This window comes from Branchiostoma floridae, chromosome 2, assembly GCF_000003815.2.
Source record: "Branchiostoma floridae strain S238N-H82 chromosome 2, Bfl_VNyyK, whole genome shotgun sequence".
NCBI lineage: Eukaryota > Metazoa > Chordata > Leptocardii > Amphioxiformes > Branchiostomatidae > Branchiostoma > Branchiostoma floridae.
This window is the reverse complement of record NC_049980.1, coordinates 6,750,243-6,757,140: the sequence shown is the minus strand read 5'-3', so window position 1 is coordinate 6,757,140 and position 6,898 is coordinate 6,750,243.

Sequence of the window (6,898 nt, the reverse complement as noted above, 5' to 3'; positions counted from 1 at the left end):
TGTGTGTGTGTGTGTGTGTGTGTGTGTGTGTGTGTGTGTGTGTGCGGCTGGATGTTTGGTTTCATATTTGGTGTGGTGTTAGGTTGTGACAAGAACTGGAATGACTAGATTTTGAGACACTTGGCATTTTTATGCAGAACTTCATGTTTTGGTATCTTGCGTTCTGGACCACCTGTGTCCACGACTTTTGGTTGTATATGTAGCTGTTCTGTTTTCGCAGATACATAAAATTAACTGTAATACTAAAACAGAACAGTATGCACAAACCAAACTATTTCAGGAAATCCACGGGTAACGTTACGTAACATACATTCCATGTTTTGCAAAGAAATTCAAATTCAACGGTTGCGAGAAAGAAAAACTTGCATATAGATTGCAATTACATTAGCGTACTCCCTTGTGAAGTCGAACCAAATATGGCACTGAACTGCACTCCTGTCAGTCAAAATGATTGGCGGTACAAGAACGACCAAAACTGGATATCTAATATGTGTCTCTACTTCGATCTATGCTGGATAATGACCTCACTGGATACACTACTATTTACCACACAATGGCTACATGATGGACTTGGACACGATTTAAGACCCCTTCACACGAGAATCGGAATGAGCCGGAATGCCGTTTGAATAAAAGTTGTATATTCCTGGGAATTCGTAGTGTATTCTAGAAATTCTAATTTCATTCCAGATATTTGTGCATATTCTTGTGGCTGTCCCGAATGTTTTTCTCTTGCTGAAAACTTTCCGGGGTGCATTTGAGGAGGAGAGATATCGAACGACATCCAAAGTGTATTCTAACTATTCTAACTGCAATACGAAAACATCTAAGGTCAACATTATTCGAAACATTCTGATCTCATTCGATGGAGAACAGGCCGAAAGAATGAACACAAATATTTGGAATGCAGTGAGAATTTCTAGAATGTACTACGAATACCCAGGGATATACAAGAATTTTCATTCAGACGGCATTCCGGCTCATTCGGCCTCTCGTGTGAAGAGGCATTAGGTCCATTTGGAATTCCCACCCGAATGTAGCACTAACATTTGCAAATTATTCATTCCGGTTGGTTCTGCTTGATTCCTGCTGACTCGGTTTCATTGTAAAGGCCCTATTACCACAGTTCCCCCGTGTGCAGAGTTCAAGCGGGTTTCACCATTTACTGAGCCATTACTCTTCCAAACGGTGCCTCTTTGGTCTCCAATAACAGTTTCTTGCTACAAATTGACAATATATCCCTGTGGGAAGTCGCGCCTGTACTGCAAAGATTATTAGTTGTCCCCTAATCGTTTTTACAAGACGTTCTCCGTGCTCTTTGAAGGATGTCTGTTTGTAGGGTTCCATTAGGGTTATGTTATGACTTGATGCTTTTACCATGCTTTTACATCGTTGCGATAAGGCTCATAACATTGTTAGCGAAAGTTCAAGCGCATAACACCTATGGTTTGGTCTGGTAGCTTTCATTTGTTTAATGGTGCCATTTTCACGAAGATGGAAGCTGCTGGAATGTTGTAGACTATTTCACATGGGGAGATCGCGGCTGTACAGAAGAGATAAGATTTCAGCCATTTGCAAAAGTCGTCATAGAACCGTTTTTCATGTTGTCCGTAGTACATTTGTTCAATGCGCATGGGTTGAAATTTCCTGCACTAAGATGTTACGATGTACTTTTATTAGTGGCAGTTTGGTTTTTACGCATTTCGGAGATAAGGCTTGTTTTATTGGTTAACGAAATGTTAAATGGAAAAGTGAAGTGCGTCATGACCACATGAGATAGCTTGGTTTCGTCATCTTAGTTCGTTGAAAAGTTGCTTTTTTTGCCGTCAACTTACATCAATTTCCCCGCATGTGCTAGTAAATTGCGACTGTAAAGGGGGTCATCATCATCATATCTTGTCATTTCATCTCTTTATCCATCAGCAGGCTGCCTCATGGGCTTCTTTTAGGTCACGACCTAAGTAGGTTTGGCCCAGTTTACAGTAAAGGGAGTATCTCACTGTAACTGCGGTACGTTTGCGGCCTTGCCTTGTTTGGCAGAGTGCTCAATGAAAACATTAATAGAAAACGAATGTTTGTGTATTTATTTGTCTTTTTAGTCATACTTGTACGTTTTGAACGATATTGCTACCATAAATCAAGTCAAGGGTAACTTACTTATTACGATTAAGAACACTGGCCGTCAACGTGCCATAGTCTAGAGAGATACCCGCTTATGCTATTCTCTATTTTGCTGACTTATATCAGTCCGTCCGTCACGCCATTTTCAGATCATCCATGAAAGGAATAATTGTGAAAGGAATTAGTAAGATAAAGCGACTGAATGGCATTCGTGTGAAAGGAACTAGTGTGATATAGCGACCGAGTGGAAGTCGTGTGGAAGGAATTAGTGTGACATAAAGCGACTTGCTCAATGGCTTTTTTTTGCTGCACACAGGAGAGATGGTTTGTTTCACACATGTACAGTAGATACGTTTTGTCAGTTTGTACGGAAAGCTCGATCTTTTTCTTTGGCAAGTTTCAAAGCAGTCATACATTAAAGAGCGCCTATCTGTCAAACAGGCGTATAGTGTAGCATTTAGAATTGTTAATCTATTTAGGATTGCCACGATCTTTGAAAGGTTGACATAACAGGTGACTATCACCATTTCATGATATCAATCTAGACCGACTCACACCAGGAAGGGCCCTAGTCATTTCGATAATATAATGCCGTGAGATCTTTAGCTAGCTCGAGATGTAACTCTTCTCAAACACGGAACATCTATCTTTACGTCCCACCCGATAGGACGTGTGAGGACATACTCACCTGAGTCGTGTGAGGACATACTCACCTGAGTCGTATGAGGAAATACTCATCTGAGCCGTGTGAGGACATACTCACCTGAGTCGTGTGAGGAAATACTCATCTGAGCCGTGTGAGGACATACTCACCTGAGTCGTGTGAGGAAATACTCACCTGAGTCGTGTGAGGACATACTCACCTGAGTCGTGTGAGGACATACATGTAAAGTGCTTTTGATAAGGGTTTGACATCGGGGCTTGCCAGGGATTCGAATCGTGTTCCTATAGATTCAAAGTCAACATCATATCCCCGACCCCAATGCCACCTAAGATTAATGTTATACATCGGTGTAGGTTGTATAACAGCACTCAACATACATTCGGAATTAGATCCCATAGTCTCCGCGATCCTACCCGGAATGTTACTCGTACCTAGTAAGTACATTGTATATGATAACCATCATGAAACATTGCCATATTATGTAGTACATCTATTTGATTTTGACAGGACCTCGGCACTGTCTGCAAATTCTTCCCGGTAGTATAATATGATCTTTTGGCGCCGCCGAAAGTTCGAAAATGCCCAAAGCAATTATGGTTTTTCCCAGTCGACCGAGACGTTATAATTACTTCGGCACCCTCTGTGCCAGGTATATCGTGCACAGATGTGCGCCATGGGACCCCGCAAGGTAACGGGGTAATGTTGATACTTAACTGCACTGACAGGATGAAAGAACGTTACGATTAGTGCGCAAATATATAGGTTAAAACCTAGAGGGCCTACACGTCAATCATGTTTTAAAGTCTACAACTGAGGTGCCCTCCTGCGGTTCCAAAGAAAGCTGTAAGAGGGCACAAACTTCTGTCGCTTCTTTCCGACTGCAAGTGACAGGATGAAAGAACGTTACGATTAGTGCGCCATATATAGGTTAAGACCTAGAGGGCCTACACGTCAATCATGTTTTAAAGTCTACAACTGAAATGTCCCTTGCAGGTACAAAGAAAGCTGTAAGAGGGCCCAAACTTCTGTAACTTCTTTCCGACTGCAAGTGACAGGATGAAAGAACGTTACGATTAGTGCGCCATATATAGGTCAAAACCTAGAGGGCCTACATGTCAATCATGTTTTAAAGTCTACAACTTTAACGCCCCCTGCGGTTTCAAAGAAAGCTGTAAGAGGGCCCAAACTTCTGTCACTTCTTCCCGACTGCAAGTGACAGGATGAAAGAACGTTACGATTAGCGCGCCATATATAGGTTAAAACCTGGAGGGCCTACGCGTCAATCATGTTTTAAAGTCTACAACTGAAATGTCCCTTGCAGGTACAAAGAAAGCTGTAAGAGGGCCCAAACTTCTGTCGCCTCTTCCCGACTGCAAGTGACAGGATGAAAGAACGTTACGATTAGTGCGCCATATATAGGTTAAAACCTAGAGGGCCTACACGTCAATCATGTTTTAAAGTCTACAACTGAAATGCCCGCTGCAGTTCATAAGAAAGCTGTAAGAGGTCCCAAACTTTTGTCACTTCTTCCCGACTGCAAGTGACAGTATGAAAGAATGTTACGATTAGCGCGCCATATATAGGTTAAAACCTGGAGGGCTTACACGTCAATCATGTTTTAAAGTCTACAACTGAAATGCCCGCTGCAGTTCATAAGAAAGCTGTAAGAGGGCCCAAACTGCTGTCACTTCTTCCCGACCACAAGAGCTATCAACCAGCCCAAAAATATGAATATAATTTGTCCAGCACACGAAATATCAAAACGGGCAATTCCACCGCAGTACCATGGAAAGGCGCTCCGTGGCCCCAAATCTAACAATTTCGAGGTTTTATCAAGACTTACTCACATACCAAGTATAAAGACAATTAATTCGGGCACTCTCGAATTATCTACTCACAGATGGACTGATACGCATACGAAAACATTGCTGACGAAAACATAACCTCCTTGGTGGAGGAAATAAAGAGGCACATCTACAAGGTTATTCCGGAGTAAGTCCACGCTCACTAAGAAGTTTAGAAAGGCGGTCATCTTCGATTTATGCCGTGATGCTTTTTAGGCACGCGGTCTGAGAAGAAACGGACCACCCGCAGTCAAGTTCAACGAATCCTTAACACCCATCTAGCCACATCTTCAATTGAACGGGTTGACACTAATGCTCCAGTCTTCCTATCTCTCCCAACCACACACGCAGTAATAATCCCAGTCTCGCAACCTTACGTGCACGAACGATCGCGCAAGACGTTCCGACGTTTTAATAAAATCTGCGCGGAAGAGTGCACATCGGAGATGATAGGGTCTGTTTAGCTTACGCCTGTCACGTTGCTAAGAGGACTTGGCGCCAAAGGCTGTCATCCCGAGGTTCGAGTGGATATAGAAGAAGTTTATTTGCAAGTTCGTGCCCGAGGGCTAATTGCAAGTAGATGTACATGGTATAAACATAGTAGATGTACAAGTGACAATGGACAGTTATGAACAATATTCTACTGTAATACTAGTGTTGCTAATTCTAAACAGGTTGGGTTTGACTTCTTTTTTGGAAGCAGAGGGAGACGAAAAGCCCCACATTTTCTAAAATTTGTGGGTTCTGCGATTTCAAGAGAAAAGTGGCTATCTGTTCGTCTGTCAATGTGGGGAAGTTCGGATAAGTCTTTGTGGCTTCTCAGAGAGTGATTCTTTCGGTTTTGTTGAATGAACATTTGGAAATAAAATGTGTTTCGTCTCCCACTGCCTTAGATGCACAGTATTTACAAATTCTTTCACACACTGGTAATCTCTCATATACACCGTGTCTAAAGACACAACGGGAACCTCCATCGCCATGAAAGCTATCCAACTCTATCTAAACATTGCAGGCGGCCATATTTATGACGTTGGTTAGAAAGGGATGAAGCACGAAGAAAGAGACTGATACTACTTGATCCATGTTGACAAAAGCAAGGACATTGATTATATACGATGTCCTTGGCAAAAGCTTCTTTTTGATACGGCTGCTGTGAGTCTTCTTTTCTCCACATACCTTGACTTTCATGGCTGATAAACTATGTTTGTTGGACCTTTGTAGCTGATAGCAGAAATGTACTTTCACTGGGATGCTGTAGGTGGAAATAACATTGATGAAAAAGCAAGTGGATAATATTGACAATGACAATGACAATGACAATGATGTTTACTGCATGTTCATGCCCCAATGGGGCTAAATGCATTAAGTTTGATATAAAGTTAATGACAACAGATAAACAATGATATATCCTAATTATAACTATTTTCTACAAGCTTCGTCCCTCCTCTTAAAACAAGAGTAAACGAACTTACACAGTTATTCCAATATGTCATAGTTAGTTGATGTCATCAGATATTTAAACAAGTCTACCTTTGTTAGGTGTGTATATTTCTCTTTTACACGTTTAACATTAACAAGGCTATTACGCATATCATTGTACAGAGAACACTCTAGCACAAAGTGCGTTTCAGTTTCTATACATCTAGCTTCTGAGGGTGTGGATCAATGACATCATACTGTTGGCATCAGTGAATGCGCAAAATGAGAATAAACAAGAAGAGATAAAAACAAATAACCAAACTTTTTTGCAAGAAGATAAAAGAAGCCACCTATATCGCAACTTAACAAACGCCCCTCAACAGAGACGGGGGGCGCCATAGACTTCCTGCAACTTATGATCCACTGCTCACCGATCAGAAGTCACGTGCTCCATCTGTATGATAGCGTGACGTCACGGAAACAGTGGAGTACTTTATTTATTCCAGCACGTCACCGGAACGTACTGCGCCTGCGCGAAAAGTATAGACATGCTAAACTTTGCTAAACCCCCGGTTTACTAAAGGGCCGCATTTAAGAAAGTACGTGCGTATATAAGGGTAAAATCCCGTGTACGTTTTACATGAAACCATGTCTCTAACATATACTGTGCAACAAGCGGGATTTCAATGCAACGTTGACCAAACCAAGCCCCAAAACACCAGGGTTCGCGCAGGCGCAGTACGTTCCGGTGACGTGCTATTTATTCCTTGACAAGGACTATCAGAAATTTGGGTTAGTCCAATTGTTTGTGGGTTGGAAATTACAGCCCAACTTTCACCGCAAAAAAAAA